The sequence below is a fragment of the Triturus cristatus genome, chromosome 5_2 (assembly GCF_964204655.1).
Source record: "Triturus cristatus chromosome 5_2, aTriCri1.1, whole genome shotgun sequence".
NCBI lineage: Eukaryota > Metazoa > Chordata > Amphibia > Caudata > Salamandridae > Triturus > Triturus cristatus.
The window spans coordinates 730,485,938-730,505,121 of NC_140588.1; positions in this window are offsets into that span (position 1 = coordinate 730,485,938).

Below are 19,184 nucleotides of genomic sequence, written 5' to 3' on the forward strand. Positions count from 1 at the left end.
CGAATTCAAAGTTGCCCTGAGATTATCTGCTCTATTTTACTTGAATGTAGTAATTGTTGCCTTGAGATTTACTGAACCCTTGACTTGAATGAATTTATGGTTGCCTTGAAATTAACCGCATTATTCCTGGAATGAATTGATTCACCCCAACTTGAAATAGATAAAGAATCTTGTTTTTACCCAACAACTTGGTGTGGTGTCCTTCATTGTGTGCGCATTATTGAATCCGTTTGAGTGAGTGCTGCACAACTGCTTCACACATTGCCTTTGGGTGCCTTCCTACCTCGCGTCAAGCTACCACGTCGGAATTTGTGACCCCAGTTCTAACATTGGTGTTCAGCGGTGGGATTGGGACTTGTGCTTATGCAGCACCCTCCGGTGATTCAGTGTACGCCGCAATTGGACACCTGCTGTGTCGCAAGCCTAACAAATTGCCCTTCATGTCTTCTTGAGTGTATAGGCTCCTGTTTTGAACCTGTTGCCTACGTCCTAGTGTTTCCCTTAAATTGTCTGGGGCCCCACCTGTCAGGATGGAGTTCGAGCTGGCCAAGCTAGAAATGTATATGGTGGCGCAGCTAAAGGAGTTCTGTCAGGGGATGGGGGTGTCTGTCAAGCGAGGCGCCAAGAGAGAGGAGCTTCAAAAAGCTTTGAGGGCATGGGTATTGGCCCACCTGGGGGGGAGAGGGGACGAGGGACAGGGGGAGCCGGGCGCTTCGGGGGAGCCGGGCGCTCGAGGGGAACCGGGCACTCCAGGAGAGTTGGACCTACTGCAGGTAGACATTAGTGATAATGTGTTGCCAGTGAGACGTTCCAGGGCAGGTAGTAGTGTGTCAGCAGGGAGTGTGTCGGTGGAGGAGTACGAGGACAGGAGGGAGGAGAGGCAATTGAGATTGGAGCTTGCTAGGATGGAGAAGGAGAGAGGAGAAGAGGCTAGCCATGGAGGAAAGGAAGCTTGCGCATCAGCTCAGCCTAAAGGAATTGGAGTTGTGAGCATTGCAACTAGGGGAGCAAGGCAACAGGAATGGTGGCAGCGTACCCGCTGAGGCTCCACTAGAGCCTAAGTTTTATCTACCGAAGGTTGCCAGTTTTAGTGTCGGGGTTGACATAGATAAGTGGTTGTCGGCATACGAGGTGTCCTTGGTAGCCCATGGGGTGCCCGAGAGTTACTGGGGGGGTGGCCTATACCGGTACATGCCTCCCGTGGCAAGGGACACACTCTTGACCTTAGACAGAGAAGAGCGAACAAATTACCCTGTCATGAAGGAGGCCCTGCTTAGAAAGTTTGGTCTCACTTCAGAGAAGTATCGCCAGTGGTTCCGCAACAGCCATAAGCTTACCACACAGAACTGGGTGGATTTTTGTGATTATGCACGGAGGCCTTAGAGGGTTGGGTGCGTGGCAGCGAAGTGAGCGACTATGAGGAGCTGTACAACTTGTTTTTAAGAGAGCACCTCCTCGATAAATGTTTTCCAGAGCTGCGTCAACACCTGGTGGACCACAAGCTGACCGACCCTCGGAAGCTTGCGGAGGAGGCAGATACCTGGGTTAGCACTCGGGTGCCCCACAAGGGACCCGGAGAAGAACCCCCGAAAGTTGGACAGGGCTTACCCCAGAAGAGAGAGGGGGGAGATAAAAGAAGGAGTTCTTTAAAGGCCCCCAAAATAGACCACAGGGGAAGGGGGTAGGTTCCCTACCCCAATCTGGATCACAGAAATCCACTTACCCTGACGAGTCAGCAGCCCAGAACTGTCCGATGTTACAAATGTGGGGTGGTTGGGCACTACAAGGGGGATTCCCAGTGTCTCAAATGGACCCCAGCCCCCACAGGAGGTAAGAGCCCCAGAGTGGCTAGTGTAGCGTTGGGGGAGGAGTTGTCCCTAGATGAGGGGGGTGAGTGGACAGGCTTGACCCTGGTTTCACTGGGGGATAGAGAGATGGTCCCACTGACGCAGTTGCCCTTGAACACTGCCAAGTACCGGCAGAGGGTACAGGTTAACGGGGAGGAGGTGGAGGCTCTGAGGGACACGGGTGCCAGCATGACGATGGTAAGACGTCAGCTGGTGTCCACAGAGCAGGTGATTCCTGAAGTATTCCACCCGGTGGTAATGGCTGATAACAGCCTGGGTCATTACCCCACGGCCCAAGTTCCCTTTGAGTGGGGAGGAGTCTTAGGCCAGTTGAGAGTCGCCGTAAGCCCTGCCATGCCAGTGGATTGTCTGCTCGGAAACCACTTGGAACATACCGCCTGGAAGGAAGTGGAGTTCAACGCCCATGCTGAGATGCTGGTATTACCAGGGTGGACCTGCGTGGTCACGAGGTCCATTGCTGCCCGGCAAGGAACTCAACCCGGGTTTGAGCCTGGAGCAATGGCCCAGCCCAATGCTGGTCAGGAGCACGTGGTGGAGGACGCACCCTGCGAGATGGATGGGGAGCCCGCGGAGGTGACCCCGGAGTCCGCAGAGGTGGATGTTGTTCCCATGGGGTACTTGCCGACCCCTGCAGAGTGGCAGGTGGAAGGAGGTTTTGTCGGGCACAGAGTGCCCCACACTTGAAGGTATGCGGGGGCAGGCCGAAGCCCAAGCGACGAGCCAAGAGACCGGCAATTACCTTATTTACTGGGAGGATGGCCTCCTCTACAGTGAGCCTAAGGCTCCGGTGCATGGGTCATCAAGGGCCTTAGTGGTCCCCCAATGCTACCAGGCCTTTCTGCTGGAATTGGCACACGAGATACCACTAGCAGGACACCTGGGCCAGGACAAAACCTTTGCTTGTTTGGTCCCACATTTTTACTGGCCCAGAATGCGAGTCACCTCTGACACCTTTTGCTCGCCAAAATCACCGCCCAGGACTGGTTCAACCTGCTGCTGGGCCCCTGCCTGCTGTGACCCATAAGAGTTTGATCGCCCCAGTGAGGTCTCCCCTTTGGGCTCTGGGCCATCGGTGCGCAAAACGGACCAAATCCGCACCCCCCCCCGGTGAGCGCTGAGCCAGCGCGCTCGCGGAGTGCCCCTCGGCGCTGTGGAACCGAGCGCGGGCTGCCCAAGATCACCGCCACTGCCAGGGTACCTGGGACTGCTGGTCGTGCTACCGCCGGAGGCGCTGTGGCCGAATCCATCACCGCGGTCCCAGGACTGCCAACGACAAAGATCCGGCAGTCCGGTTCGCCTCAGCGGCCCCGAAGGCTGGCGAGGGCCGCCGTGGCATCAGAGGAGGCCGAGGGTGTGAGGAGCGCGCATTGCGTGGTTCCCGGGGGGCCGGCCGTGTCATAGGCCGCGCCCCCAGAATGCCGCGGCCCCATTGGTTGCTGCCCCCGGAGCTGAGGAAGAAGTCCAGAGCCCGGCCGGGCCGCGCTGAAGACCGCATGGTGAAGAACGGCACCCGGGCCGGCCCCGACCGGTCTCCCTGAGCGAATACAGCCTAGTGAGAGGCCACCTCCACCAGCCTGGGCCCCACGCAGCATGATTAGCGTACTGTTGAGGAGAAGGCAGCCTCCCTTCGTCGGTACCCACATCATTACAGAACCTACCCCCCTCAGACTTCCACCGAGGAGCGGTGAGTGCAGGGAGGCTGGGGGCCTGCCTGGCTGCCCCCCTCCCCTGTTGTAAATAAACACTGCCATCGCCTCTCTGCCTGGGTAAAAGTGGGGGGGTTATGTACTGCGATTGGATCCTGCCAACTCCCCCCTCACATTAGACTGGGCCACACGAGTCAAACTGCAGTACTGGCATCCCCATTACACCTCAGAAGTACTGCCCCCTTTAGGGGAGAGGGGCCCAAGAGTTAACAGCTGAATTAATACCCCCTGAGGGAAGGTGCCTTTGTTGTGGCTCCGCCAGGAGAGTGTGTTGATGTTCTTTTTATGCCAGACCTACCTGAATGCATTAATGGTTGCCCTGAAAATTACCTGCCCTGGTTACCTGAATGAATTAACCGTTGCCCTGAGTTTACTGGTGCTATTCACTTGAAGGGAATTTACACCTGTTCTGATCTGGATGAATTAATTGTTGCCCTGCGATTAGCTGTTGTAACTACTTGAATGAATTTATGCCTGTTTCGTGCCAAAACGAATTCAAAGTTGCCCTGAGATTATCTGCTCTATTTTACTTGAATGTAGTAATTGTTGCCTTGAGATTTACTGAACCCTTGACTTGAATGAATTTATGGTTGCCTTGAAATTAACCGCATTATTCCTGGAATGAATTGATTCACCCCAACTTGAAATAGATAAAGAATCTTGTTTTTACCCAACAACTTGGTGTGGTGTCCTTCATTGTGTGCGCATTATTGAATCCGTGTGAGTGAGTGCTGCACAACTGCTTTACACATTGCCTTTGGGTGCCTTCCTACCTCGCGTCAAGCTACCACGTCGGAATTGGTGACCCCAGTTCTAACATTGGTGTTCAGCGGTGGGATTGGGACTTGTGCTTATGCAGCACCCTCTGGTGATTCAGTGTACGCCGCTATTGGACACCTGCTGTGTCGCAAGCCTAACAAATTGCCCTTCATGTCTGCTTGAGTGTATAGGCTCCTGTTTTGAACCTGTTGCCTACGTCCTAGTGTTTCCCTTAAATTGTCTGGGGCCCCACCTGTCAGGATGGAGTTCGAGCTGGCCAAGCTAGAAATGTATATGGTGGCGCAGCTGAAGGAGTTCTGTCAGGGGATGGGGGTGTCTGTCAAGCGAGGCGCCAAGAGAGAGGAGCTTCAAAAGCTTTGAAGGCATGGATATTGGCCCACCTGGGGGGGAGAGGGGACGAGGGACAGGGGGAGCCGGGCGCTTCGGGGGAGCCGGGCGCTCGAGGGGAACCGGGCACTCCAGGAGAGTTGGACCTACTGCAGGTAGACATTAGTGATAATGTGTTGCCAGTGAGACGTTCCAGGGCAGGTAGTAGTGTGTCAGCAGGGAGTGTGTCGGTGGAGGAGTACGAGGACAGGAGGGAGGAGAGGCAATTGAGATTGGAGCTTGCTAGGATGGGGAAGGAGAGAGGAGAAGAGGCTAGCCATGGAGGAAAGGAAGCTTGCGCATGAGCTCAGCCTAAAGGAATTGGAGTTGCGAGCATTGCAACTAGGGGAGCAAGGCAACAGGAATGGTGGCAGCGTACCCGCTGAGGCTCCACTAGAGCCTAAGTTTTATCTACCGAAGGTTGCCAGTTTTAGTGTCGGGGATGACATAGATAAGTGGTTGTCGGCATACGTGGTGTCCTTGGTAGCCCATGGGGTGCCCGAGAGTTACTGGGGGGGGTGGCCTATACCGGTACATGCCTCCCGTGGCAAGGGACACACTCTTGACCTTAGACAGAGAAGAGCGAACAAATTACCCTGTCATGAAGGAGGCCCTGCTTAGAAAGTTTGGTCTCACTTCAGAGAAGTATCGCCAGAGGTTCCGCAACAGCCATAAGCTTACCACACAGAACTGGGTGGATTTTTGTGATTATGCACGGAGGCCTTAGAGGGTTGGGTGCGTGGCAGCGAAGTGAGCGACTATGAGGGGATGTACAACTTGTTTTTAAGAGAGCACCTCCTCGATAAATGTTTTCCAGAGCTGCGTCAACACCTGGTGGACCACAAGCTGACCGACCCTCGGAAGCTTGCGGAGGAGGCAGATACCTGGGTTAGCACTCGGGTGCCCCACAAGGGACCCGGAGAAGAACCCCCGAAAGTTGGACAGGGCTTACCCCAGAAAAGAGAGGGGGGAGATAAAAAGAAGGAGTTCTTTAAAGGCCCCCAAAATAGACCACAGGGGAAGGGGGTAGGTTCCCTACCCCAATCTGGATCACAGAAATCCACTTACCCTGACGAGTCAGCAGCCCAGAACTGTCCGATGTTACAAATGTGGGGTGGTTGGGCACTACAAGGGGGATTCCCAGTGTCTCAAATAGGCCTGGGCGGTAAAATCCGTTCCGCTCGCGGAATTTGCGGAATTTGGGTAATTTCGCATTCCGCGGAGAACGCGAAATTGACCAAAAATCTGCGTTCCGCGACCTCGCGGAATTTTTGGCTTGTTCGCGTTCTCAATATGCGTGTTCGCGAGATATTTCCCCCCGAGCACGCAAACAGCGATTGCGAACAGGAAAAAAGTATCGCGAACAAGTAATTCCGCGTGTTCGCGGAATTTCTGCGTGTTCGCGGAGATTTTTTACCGTTTCGCGGAGATTTGCGTAACGCGATTACGCAAATTCCGCCCACCCCTAGTCTCAAATGGACCCCAGCCCCCACAGGAGGTAAGAGCCCCAGGGTGGCTAGTGTAGCGTTGGGGGAGGAGTTGTCCCTAGATGAGGGGGGTGAGTGGACAGGCTTGACCCTGGTTTCACTGGGGGATAGAGAGATGGTCCCACTGACGCAGTTGCCCTTGAACACTGGCAAGTACCGGCAGAGGGTACAGGTTAACGGGGAGGAGGTGGAGGCTCTGAGGGACACGGGTGCCAGCATGACGATGGTAAGACGTCAGCTGGTGTCCACAGAGCAGGTGATTCCTGAAGTATTCCACCCGGTGGTAATGGCTGATAACAGCCTGGGTCATTACCCCACGGCCCAAGTTCCCTTTGAGTGGGGAGGAGTCTCAGGCCAGTTGAGAGTCGCCGTAAGCCCTGCCATGCCAGTGGATTGTCTGCTCGGAAACGACTTGGAACATACCGCCTGGAAGGAAGTGGAGTTCAACGCCCATGCTGAGATGCTGGGATTACCGGGGTGGACCTGCGTGGTCACAAGGTCCATTGCTGCCCGGCAAGGAACTCAACCCGGGTTTGAGCCTGGAGCAATGGCCCAGCCCAATGCTGGTCAGGAGCACGTGGTGGAGGACGCACCCTGCGAGATGGATGGGGAGCCCGCGGAGGTGACCCCGGAGTCCGCAGAGGTGGATGTTGTTCCCATGGGGGACTTGCCGACCCCTGCAGAGTGGCAGGTGGAAGGAGGTTTTGTTGGGCATAGAGTGCCCCACACTTGAAGGTATGCGGGGGCAGGCCGAAGCCCAAGCGACGAGCCAAGAGACCGGCAATTACCTTATTTACTGGGAGGATGGCCTCCTCTACAGTGAGCCTAAGGCTCCGGTGCATGGGTCATCAAGGGCCTTAGTGGTCCCCCAATGCTACCGGGCCTTTCTGCTGGAATTGGCACACGGGATACCACTAGCAGGACACCTGGGCCAGGACAAAACCTTTGCTTGTTTGGTCCCACATTTTTACTGGCCCAGAATGCGAGTCACCTCTGACACCTTTTGCAAGACCTGTAAGACTTGCCAGGCGAGTGGCAAGACTGGGATTAAGTTGAAGGTTCCTCTGGAACCGCTCCGGGTTGTTGGTACCCCTTTTGAGCGGGTAGGCATTGACATTGTCGGGCCGATGGACCCGCCAACTTCTTCGGGACACCGGTTCATCTTGGTGTTGGTGGACCACAACACCCAGTACCCAGAGACGATCCCTCTGAGGACCATCACTGCAAATGCGGTGGCGCGGGCCTTGATGGGGATTTTCACCCGGGTGGGATTCCCCAAGGTCGTGGTGTCAGATAGGGGCACTAATTTTATGTCGGCCTACATGCAGGCCATGTAGAAGGAGTGCAGAGTGACCTACCGGTTCGACACTACTTACCACCCCCAGACTAACGGGCTCGTACAGCGCTTCAATAAGACTCTGAAGGGGATGATCTGGAGCCTGCCAGAGGACTTGAGACGGAAGTGGGACGTCCTCTTACCCTGTCTGCTGTTCTCCTACTGATAGGTGCCGCAGAAGGGGGTCGGTTTCAGCCCCTTTGATCTGCTCTATGGCCACCCCGTTAGGGGGCCCCTCAGTCTTGTGAAGGAGGGGTGGGAGAAGACTTCTACTGAGTTTCCCCGTGACGTGGTCAGCTGCATGCTGGCATTCCCCAGCCAGATGGCCATGCTGTGGAAGGAAGCCTCAGACAACCTGGAGGCTAGTCAAGCCGTCATGAAGGAGTGGTATGACCGCAACGCTCGGATGGTGGAGTTGGATGTTGGACAGAAGGTGTGGGTCATGGAGCCCGGAGAGCTTAGCACCCTCCAGGACCTGTGGACTGGACCGTACGACATTGTGGAGAAGAGAGGCCAGACCACTTACTTTGTCGACCTCAAGACCCCCCGACAACCCCATCGGGTGTTCCACATCAACCGCCTGAAGCCGCACCATGAGCGATCAGAGCTTGCTCTCCTTATGGTGTGTTAGACCCGGCCCTCGTAACGTAGTCAGACCTGACCCCTGCACCTCACACCAGCCCCGAGCCCACGGCCTAGCCGATCCTTCCCACCAGAACACACACCCGACCCGGACTTCCCCCGTCCGTGGCCTTCCCCCTTCGGCCACCCCGGGCCCGCGTGCCCACTTCATGCACCAAGATGGCCGCCCGGCCCCAGCGCGACCCTAGCCTATAGGCGCCACTCCGGCTGGAGGACATCGCGCTCCCCTTGGGATGAGAAAGGGAGAAGCAGTTTCCATCACACCTCTGCGCTTCCCTGGGACGGTGGGTTTCGATCGACCCGCCGGCCTCCCCGAGGGCTGGCTCCACGCCTGCTGGGTGTCTGGGACTCCTCCCGACCCAGCCCTGAAAGGATCAAAGGACAATGGCAGGAAACCCCCAACAAGCGACCCCCAGGTGACAAGACCCCTGCCTGCACAGACTCCGGACATCAAAGAGGAGTCGCCCTATAACAAGGGGTGCTCTGGGACTGTCCGGCAGATTCGCCTTGGAAACACCTGAGCCCTGCTGAGTGACTCGCGGCTCCCTGAAGATCGTAAGACCTCCGACCTTGTGCCTGAGCCCTGCTGAGTGACTCGCGGCTCCCTGAAGATCGTAAGACTTCCAGACTTTGTGCTTGAGCCCTGCTGAGTGACTCGCGGCTCTCTGAAGATCGTAAGACCTCCGAACTTGTGCTTGAGCCCTGCTGAGTGACTCGCGGCTCCCTGAAGATCGTAAGACCTCCGAACTTGTACTCGAGCCTGCTGAGTGACTCGCGGCTCCCACAGACTCTCTTGGTCCCGCCGGACCCCACGACGACAAGCGTATCCCCCAGCTCGAGGATTGTGAGCTGTGCGCCGGGTACGCTCCTGAATTTGATCCATATCCCCCAAAGACTGTCCCGCTACCTCCTAACCCCTCTCCAAGACTTTGCGAGCCCGCACTCTACTTGTATATATTTTGCCTTGCTGATCATAAAGATCCTACCACTCCGATCTGATAAAGATTTGCTCTTAAGAACTCCTCGTGTGGTGTCTCTCTGTCGTGTGGTGCCGAGTGTGCGATCCTAGATACGAGGTTCCTCCCCTGAGGAGTCTCCCGCCAGTGCCCGGCTACGATACCTCGAGGGTGGGTCTCAGGGCAGTCAGGGCCCCCTCCGGGCCCCTCTGAGGTCGCCTTCTAACATGGTGACAGATGGGAGCGAGGAGGAAGAGAGCGAGCCTCTCTCGGACCTTCTGGTGGCCCAAGAGAAGGATGGATCGGTGGAGGGAGTGGTCCTCTCCCCATCCTTGACCCCTGAGCAACAGAGGGACTGCCACCAGGTCCTGGAGCAGTACGCCTCGTTGTTCTCCCTCACTCCTGGGATCACGCATCTGTGTACCCATGACGTGGACACAGGGGACAGCCCACCCGTGAAAACCAAGTCTTACCGGCTGTCCGACAAGATCAAGACCAGCATCCAGAGTGAGGTAGTTAAGATGTTGGAGCTGGGGGTGATTGAGCCCTCCAGCAGCCCTTGGGCTAGTCCGGTAGTGTTGGTGCCGAAAGCAGCCCCACCGGGCACCACACCGGAACTTCGGTTCTGTGTGGATTACCATGGCTTGAACTCCATGACCAAGACAGATGCTCACCCGATCCCTAGGGCGGATGAGCTGATTGACCGACTGGGAGCAGCTCGGTATCTGAGTACCATTGACCTGATCTCAGGATATTGGCAGATTGCCATGGCAGACGGAGCCAAGGAGAAGACTGCGTTCTCCACCCCCGAGGGCCACTTTCAATATCGGGTGATGCCCTTCGGGCTAAAGAATGCTCCGGCCACTTTCCAGCGGTTGGTCAACCAGGTGCTTTCTGGCCTAGAGGCCTTCTCAGCTGCCTACCTGGATGACATAGCTGTCTTCAGCAGCAGCTGGGAGGACCATCTGGAGCACCTCCAGGAGGTGCTACAGGCTCTACAACGGGCTGGCCTGACCATCAAGGTTAGCAAGTGCCAGATTGGACAGGGATCTGTCGTCTACCTGGGACACCTGGTGGGTGGGGGTAAGGTGCAACCCCTCAAGGCCAAAATTGAGACCATCTTGGCCTGGGAGCCCCCCAAAACCCAAACAGAGGTTCGGGCTTTCCTCGGCCTCACGGGTTACTACCGCCAGTTTGTCAAGGGGTATGGAACCATCGTGGCCCCCCTGACTGAGTTGACCTCTAAGAAGCAACCCCGTAAAGTCATCTGGACGGCTGCCTGTCAAGAGGCATTTGACACCCTTAAGCACGCGTTGTGCACCGCTCGGGTGCTTAGAACTCCAAACTTCAACAAGGAATTAATCGTGCAGACAGACGCCTCCGAGCATGGCATTGGAGCTGTGCTCTCTCAGCTGAATGAGGAAGGCCAAGACCAGCCAGTGGCCTTTATCTCCCGAAGGCTACTTCCCAGGGAACAGCGGTGGAGTACAATAGAACGCGAAGCCTTCGCCATGGTTTGGGCCCTGAAGAAGCTGAGGCCCTATCTTTTTGACTCTCACTTCCTCATTCGCTGGCTCATGCAAATGAGAGGCGAAAACCCCAAATTGTTGAGGTGGTCCATTTCCCTCCATGGGATGGTCTTTCGGGTGGAACATCGACCCTGAGTAGACCACGCCAACGCTGACGGTCTCTCTCGGTTCTTCCGCCTTAGTGATGAGAACTTCCTAGAGGTTGGGTAGCTCTCCCCACTTTCGGCTGGGGGACGCATGTTAGACCTGTCCCTAGGCCTCTGGGCGCTTTACCACTGCCAAACAGTGCTGAGGTGCAGGTGCTCTCTCCTAATAACATGGCTGCCACTGGCCCCTGCTACTGCGGAGTGGCCATTGCATACACGCACTAGTGGTTAGGAGCAGGCTGGACATCTTGATACTGTATCTTTACCATCCCGCCTTTTTGTCCCATAGACAGATATGTGGAAGCTCCTGGAACCTTCCAGCCCTGGGAGGGATTATGCTTTGCCACCTTTAGAGGAGGGTCACCTGACCTGGGGGTATAAGAGGAAAGGAGGGAAACTGAACTAGTTAGTTGGTGCACCACTGGACCTGGGAGAACCTCTGCCGGAGCATAGGCGGATGGGCCTAGGGGAGAAACCTACACTACTGGGACTAACTGAGTCTAGGCCCTGTTGTACCCAAGTTAGATGAGGGATGCTGCGTGCCTGCTGATCTTGCCTGGTGAGGGGGAACCCCAGGGGACCAACTCCAGTGTGCTGCGGGGACTCCTCCTGCCCCTGATACCTGCCAACTCAAACCCCCCTTCTCCCCCTCAAAGCCTGCAACTGAGACCTGCTACCATCCTTCCCCCTTGAGATAAGCGCTACACTGAGGACGTGGGCTGTGGTGGTGAGCCACTGGAGGAACCACAGGTAAAGCGCTTGTCTGCCAGGACTAAGCCCACCTTGCGCTGTACAGCTGGAACTGTGCCCCCCAGAGAAGTAATCCACCCCTGCTGCCAAGCGCTAGCTCGCCAAAATCACTGCCGCAGCCCAGGACTGGTTCAACCTGCTGCTGGGCCTCTGCCTGCCGTGACCCCTAAGAGTTTGATCCCCCCAGTGAGGTCTCCCCTTTGGGCTCTGGGCCATCAGCGCGCAAAATGGACCAAATCCATTCCCCCTGGTGAGCGGAGTGCCCCTCGGCGCTGTGGAATCTAGCGCAGGCTGCCCAAGAGCACCGCCGCTGTCCGGGTACCTTAGGGTGGCGCTGGGACTGCTGGGCGTGCAACCGCCGGAGGCGCTGTGGCCGAATCCATCACCGCGGTCCCAGGACTGCCACCGACGAAGATCCGGCGGTCCAGTTCGCCTTTGCGGCCCCCGAAGGCTGGGGAGGGCTGCCGCGGCATCAGAGGAGGCCAAGGGCGCGAGGAGTGCGCGTTGCGTGGTTCCCGGGGCGCCGGCCACGTCATAGGCCGCGCCCCCAGAACGCCGCGGCCCCATTGGTTGCTGCCCCTGGAGCTGAGGAAGAAGTCCGGAGCCTGGCCGCGCTGCGCCGAAGACCGCATGGTGAAGAGTGGCGCCCGGGCCGGCTCCGACCGGGCTCCCTGAGCGAGTACAGCCTAGCGAGAGGCCACCTCCACCAGCCTGGGCCCCACGCAGCACAAGGAGCGGAATGGTGAGGAGGGGGCGGCCTCCCTTCGTCGAAACCCACATCATTATGGGACCTACCCCCCCTCAGACTTTCACCGAGGAGCGGTGAGTGCGGGGAGGCTGGGGGCCTGCCTGGGTGCCCCCCTCCCCTGTTGTAAATAAACACTGCCATCGCCTCTCTGCCTGGGTAAAAGGGGGGGTTATGTACTGCGATTGGATCCTGCCAACTCCCCCCTCACATTAGACTGGGCCACACGAGTTAAGTTGCAGTACTGGCATCCCCATTACACCTCAGAAGTACAGCCCCCTCTAGGGGAGAGGGGCCCAAGAGTTAAAAACTGAATTAATACCCCCTGAGGGAAGGTGCCTTTCTTGTGTCTCCGCCAGGAGAGTGTGTTGATGTTCTTTTTATGCCAGACCTACCTGGATGCATTAATGGTTGCCCTGGAAATTACCTGCCCTGGTTACCTGAATGAATTAACCGTTGCCCTGAGTTTACTGGTGCTATTCACTTGAAGGGAATTTACACCTGTTCTGATCTGGATGAATTAATTGTTGCCCTGCGATTATCTGTTGTAACTACTTGAATGAATTTACACCTGTTTCATGCCAAATCGAATTCAAAGTTGCCCTGAGATTATCTGCTCTATTCTACTTGAATGTAGTAATTGTTGCCTTGAGATTTACTGAACCCTTGATTTGAATGAATTTATGGTTGCCTTGAAATTAACTGCCTTATTCCTGGAATGAATTAATTCACTCCAACTTGAAATAGATAAAGAATCTTGTTTTTACCCAACAACTTGGTGTGGTGTCCTTCATTGTGTGTGCATTATTGAATCCGTGTGAGTGAGTGCTGCACAACTGCTTCACACATTGCCTTTGGGTGCCTTCCTACCTCGCGCCAAGCTACCACGTCGGAATTGGTGACCCCAGTTCTAACAGTCACAAATAGGTAAACAGCACATCTGCAGCTGTGACACCTTATGCAGTTGGGAGCATTACACATTAAATTGTATGACATGGAGGTGGATGGTTCCTCCACCCCATTCCCACATTGCTTTGTTCTGGTTTTTCTTTACACACTGCAGTACATGTTTTAGGGTCTTCAGGGGTTCTCACACTTCACAGCTGGACCTAAGTATCTCTGGCACTAGGACTTTGGATGAGGAGATTACTCTTGCATATTAGTAGTTGGGTGTAGTAGTACTACATTTACAGTTTTACAAAGTAGGGAATTGGTATGATATACTGAGCAGTAGGTGGGAGGGTGTGACACTCAGAGCAGAATACATGGGGAAATCTCACACACATGACATTCTCCTGGAGTGTGGTGTAGTTGGGGTGTTTTAGAGGAGTGTTTGCATTCTATGCTTGCTTTACAGAGCTGCACAGATGCACATGAGAAGTGTGGATGCTGCGTAGTGGGCGGGAGGAGGAGGGTGGAGCGGTACTGTTGGGGTGTTATGCAGGACAGGGTCTCTATTGCTCTATCAGACTGTAGGTTACCTGGTGGTCTTCCATAACATGTTACCAGTGCTGCTGTTCTTTTATAACCATTTACAGTGGATGACGTGGATCACTGACATAATATCGATTACAAAAATATCCCCATACACAAAAATCGACACATAAATAAAAAAGTCAAAAACATCGACATCCTATCTTTATAATGTAAAGTACAAAAATATAGAAAAAATAATATCGATGTAAAAAAATATCGATGTACAAAATATAGGGGTCGATTCCGATCCTGGATAGACCGGGTACGAACCGTCGGACGGAGCGTTTTCTCCGTCCGACTCGTACCCGGTAGAAATACCTTACAAACATGCAAGTACGATTCGTACGCAAACACCATTTGCGTACGAATCGTAAAAAACACCGACCGAACTAAAAATACCCACAATTCTGATCCGGGACAACGCGGACGTGACGTCCGGACGGAGACAGGCAGCGTTTCACGAACCAGCAAGTACGATTCGTGCCGACGTCACTCTGCACGGACAATATTTTACGGGAGCCAAAAACTGCCGGGAAATCAGGAGGACGCGCACAAGGAGCACCTGTACGCGACGGACAGCCATGGACCCCAACCTACGTGTCATCCCGGCCCTCATTGCAGTCCACCTGGTGTACAGGAACCGACGCAGATGCCGCAGAGGGTCAGAACAACACCCAGGGTCAAAGGGGGGGGGGGCAGGGCCAGGAAACATAACCCCCACCCAAGTCCTAAATCAAACATGCCCTGTACATACCTGACCCCCAGGGCCTGGTCACTTCGGGGGTGGGGGCGTCTCCACCAAGGCCTGCGTCCGCCACAACGGAAGTCAACATGGACGTGAACCGGCAACACAATTGTGGTACGCACCGTACCCACGCCTTAAGATCGTGGGTACGGGTCGTACCACGCCCACCCCTACATCACCGCCACAATGGCGGTACGGCCCGTACCCACGTACCAAAGGCATGGGTACGGCCCGTACCCACGTCCTACAGGCATGGGTACGGGCCGTACCGCCATTCTTGGGGTGACCGTACCCACGCCCCCAGAGCGTGGGTACGGCCCGTACCACGCGTACCCCTACGTCACCGCCACAATGGCGGTACGGCCCGTACCCACGTCCCACAGGCATGGGTACGGCCCATACCACCATTGCAGTGGTGCTGTAGGGGTACGCTTGGTACGAGCCGTACCCCCGTCCTAAAGGCATGGGTACGGTACGTACCCCTACGGCACCCCAACAATAGGGGTACGACCCGTACCCATGCCTCCAGGACGTGGGTACGGCTCGTACCAAGCATACCCCCGCATCGCCACTGCAATAGTGGTACGAGCCGTACCCATGCTTGTGGGACGTGGGTACGGCTCGTACCACACCAGTGGACAGACACATAGGGGTGTGTGGCCATCAGCCCCAGCAGTGCCCAGACATGGGAGGGGTGGGTGCAGAGTCCCCCCAGCAGTGCCCAGACATAGGAGGGGTGGGTGCCTATCACTCCCAGCAGTGCCCAGACATAGGAGGGGTGGGTGCCTATCACTCCCAGCAGTGCCCAGACATAGGAGGGGTGGGTGCAGAGTCCTCCCAGCAGTGCCCAGACATAGGAGGGGTGGGTGCCAAGTCCTCCCAGCAGTGCCCAGACATAGGAGGGGTGGGTGCCTATCACTCCCAGCAGTGCCCAGACATAGGAGGGGTGGGTGCAGAGTCTTCCCAGCAGTGCCCAGACATAGGAGGGGTGGGTGCCTATCACTCCCAGCAGTGCCCAGACACAGGAGGGGTGGGTGCCTATCACTTCCAGCAGTGCCCAGACATAGGAGGGGTGGGTGCAGAGTCCCCCCAGCAGTGCCCAGACATAGCAGGGGTGGGTGCAGAGTCCCCCCAGCAGTGCCCAGGCATAGCAGGGGTGGGTGCAGAGTCCTCCCAGCAGTGCCAAGACATAGGAGGGGTGGGTGCCTATCACTTCCAGCAGTGCCCAGACATAGGAGGGGTGGGTGCAGAGTCCCCCCAGCAGTGCCCAGACATAGCAGGGGTGGGTGCAGAGTCCCCCCAGCAGTGCCCAGGCATAGCAGGGGTGGGTGCAGAGTCCTCCCAGCAGTGCCCAGACACAGGAGGGGTGGGTGCCTATCACTCCCAGCAGTGCCCAGACATAGGAGGGGTGGGTGCCTAACACTCCCAGCAGTGCCCAGACATAGGAGGGGTGGGTGCAGAGTCCCCCCAGCAGTGCCCAGACATAGGAGGGGTGGGTGCCTATCACTCCCAGCAGTGCCCAGACATAGGAGGGGTGGGTGCCTATCACTCCCAGCAGTGCCCAGACACAGGAGGGGTGGGTGCCTATCATTCCCAGCAGTGCCCAGACATTGGAGGGGTGGGTGCAAAGTCCCCCCAGCAGTGCCCAGACATAGGAGGGGTGGGTGCAAAGTCCCCCCAGCAGTGCCAAGACATAGCAGGGGTGGGTGCAGAGTCCTCCCAGCAGTACCCAGACATAGGAGGGGTGGGTGCAGAGTCCTCCCAGCAGTGCCCAGACACAGGAGGGGTGGGTGCCTATCACTCCCAGCAGTGCCCAGACATAGGAGGGGTGGGTGCTGAGTCCCCCCAGCAGTGCCCAGACATAGGAGGGGTGGGTGCTTATCACTCCCAGCAGTGCCCACACATAGGAGGGGTGGGTGCAGAGTCCCCCAAGCAGTGCCCATACATAGCAGGGGTGGGTGCAGAGTCCTCCCAGCAGTGCCCAGACATAGGAGGGGTGGGTGCAGAGTCCTCCCAGCAGTGCCCAGACATAGGAGGGGTGGGTGCCTATCACTCCCAGCAGTGCCCAGACATAGGAGGGGTGGGTGCAGAGTCCCCCCAGCAGTGCCCAGACATAGCAGGGGTGGGTGCAGAGTCCTCCCAGCAGTGCCCAGACATAGCAGGGGTGGGTGCAGAGTCCTCCCAGCAGTGCCCAGACATAGGAGGGGTGGGTGCAGAGTCCTCCCAGCAGTGCCCAGACACAGGAGGGGTGGGTTCCTAGCACTCCCAGCAGTGCCCAGACATAGGAGGGGTGGGTGCCTATCACTCCCAGCAGTGCCCAGACATAGGAGGGGTGGGTGCAGAGTCCTCCCAGCAGTGCCCAGACACAGGAGGGGTGGGTGCCTATCACTCCCAGCAGTGCCCAGACATAGGAGGGGTGGGTGCAGAGTCCCCCCAGCAGTGCCCAGACATAGCAGGGGTGGGTGCAGAGTCCTCCCAGCAGTGCCCAGACATAGCAGGGGTGGGTACAGAGTCCTCCCAGCAGTGCCCAGACATAGGAGGGGTGGGTGCAGAGTCCTCCTAGCAGTGCCCAGACACAGGAGGGGTGGGTGCCTATCACTCCCAGCAGTGCCCAGACATAGGAGGGGTGGGTGCCTATCACTCCCAGCAGTGCCCAGACATAGGCGGGGTGGGTGCAGAGTCCCCCCAGCAGTGCCCAGACATAGGAGGGGAGGGTGCCTATCACTCCCAGCAGTGCCCAGACATAGGAGGGGTGGGTGCAGAGTCCCCCCAGCAGTGCCCAGACATAGGAGGGGTGGGTGCAGAGTCCTCCCAGCAGTGCCCAGACATAGGAGGGGTGGGTGCCTATCACTCCCAGCAGTGCCCAGATATAGGAGGGGTGGGTGCAGAGTCCTCCCAGCAGTGCCCAGACATAGGAGGGGTGGGTGCCTATCACTCCAAGCAGTGCCCAGACACAGGAGGGGTGGGTGCCTATCACTCCCAGCAGTGCCCAGACATAGGAGGGGTGGGTGCAGAGTCCCCCCAGCAGGGCCCAGACATAGCAGGGGTGGGTGCAGAGACCTCCCAGCAGTGCCCAGACATAGCAGGGGTGGGTGCAGAGTCCTCCCAGCAGTGCCCAGACATAGGAGGGGTGGGTGCAGAGTCCTCCCAGCAGTGCCCAGACACAGGAGGGGTGGGTGCCTATCACTCCCAGTAGTGCCCAGACATAGGAGGGGTGGGTGCAGAGTCCCCCCAGCAGTGCCCAGACATAGGAGGGGTGGGTGCCGATCACTCCCAGCAGTGCCCAGACATAGGAGGGGTGGGTGCAGAGTCCCCCCAGCAGTGCCCAGACATAGCAGGGGTGGGTGCAGAGTCCTCCCAGCAGTGCCCAGACATAGGAGGGGTGGGTGCAGAGTCCTCCCAGCAGTGCCCAGACATAGGAGGGGTGGGTGCCTATCACTCCCAGCAGTGCCCAGACATAGGAGGGGTGGGTCCAGAGTCCTCCCAGCAGTGCCCAGACATAGGAGGGGTGAGTGCAGAGTCCTCCCAGCAGTGCCCAGACACAGGAGGGGTGGGTGCCTATCACTCCCAGCAGTGCCCAGACATAGGAGGGGTGGGTGCAGAGTCCCCCCAGCAGTGCCCAGACATAGCAGGGGTGGGTGCAGAGTCCTCCCAGCAGTGCCCAGACATAGCAGGGGTGGGTGCAGAGTCCTCCCAGCAGTGCCCAGACATAGGAGGGGTGGGTGCAGAGTCCTCCCAGCAGTGCCCAGACACAGGAGGGGTGGGTGCCTATCACTCCCAGCAGTGCCCAGACATAGGAGGGGTGGGTGGCTATCACTCCCAGCAGTGCCCAGACATAGGAGGGGTGGGTGCAGAGTCCTCCCAGCAGTGCCCAGACATAGGAGGGGTGGGTGCCTATCACTCCCAGCAGTGCCCAGACATAGGAGGTGTGGGTGCAGAGTCCTCCCAGCAGTGCCCAGACATAGGAGGGGTGGGTGTAGAGTCCTCCCAGCAGTGCCCAGACATAGGAGGGGTGGGTGCCTATCCCTCCCAGCAGTGCCCAGACATATGACACATGCATACCCACCCCTGGTGCTGGCAGCACACTACACACAATGAGAGCATGCAACAAGACTGTATACTCATGTGCCACCCTACTAAACTAAGAGACCCAAAGGGAACACACAGTGTCACGCACATTGCAGGACTGATAGGAATGTACAGGTGCTGGGGCAGCCAACAAGTTGTTGCCTCCCATGGAAGGAAAAGGGTGGAGTACCCACAGATACAATGCCCACAATTGTCAGTCAGGTGACCAAAGACCCTGCAGACCACGTAACACATGTGTGCGAGACTGGGAGTACACACATGCATAGGGCGTAAAAGGGAACATGTCCACATGAAGTCATGTCAATATACTCCATACACTAGTACAGTGACCACCAAGGATGCCACAAATGATGCAGCTGGAGACATTGCTGAGCAGGCATGGCCAAAGTTGAAGGGATCCGTCACACATCCAGGATATATAGACACAGCTCAGCACAACAATTGGGAAACAGCCTGCAGGGAAGATGTCAGGGTCCACAGAGGAAGGAACACACCTTGGGACAATATCACCATACAGTAAGAGCACACATGATCAAAGATTATTTGCAGAGCCCATGTGATGG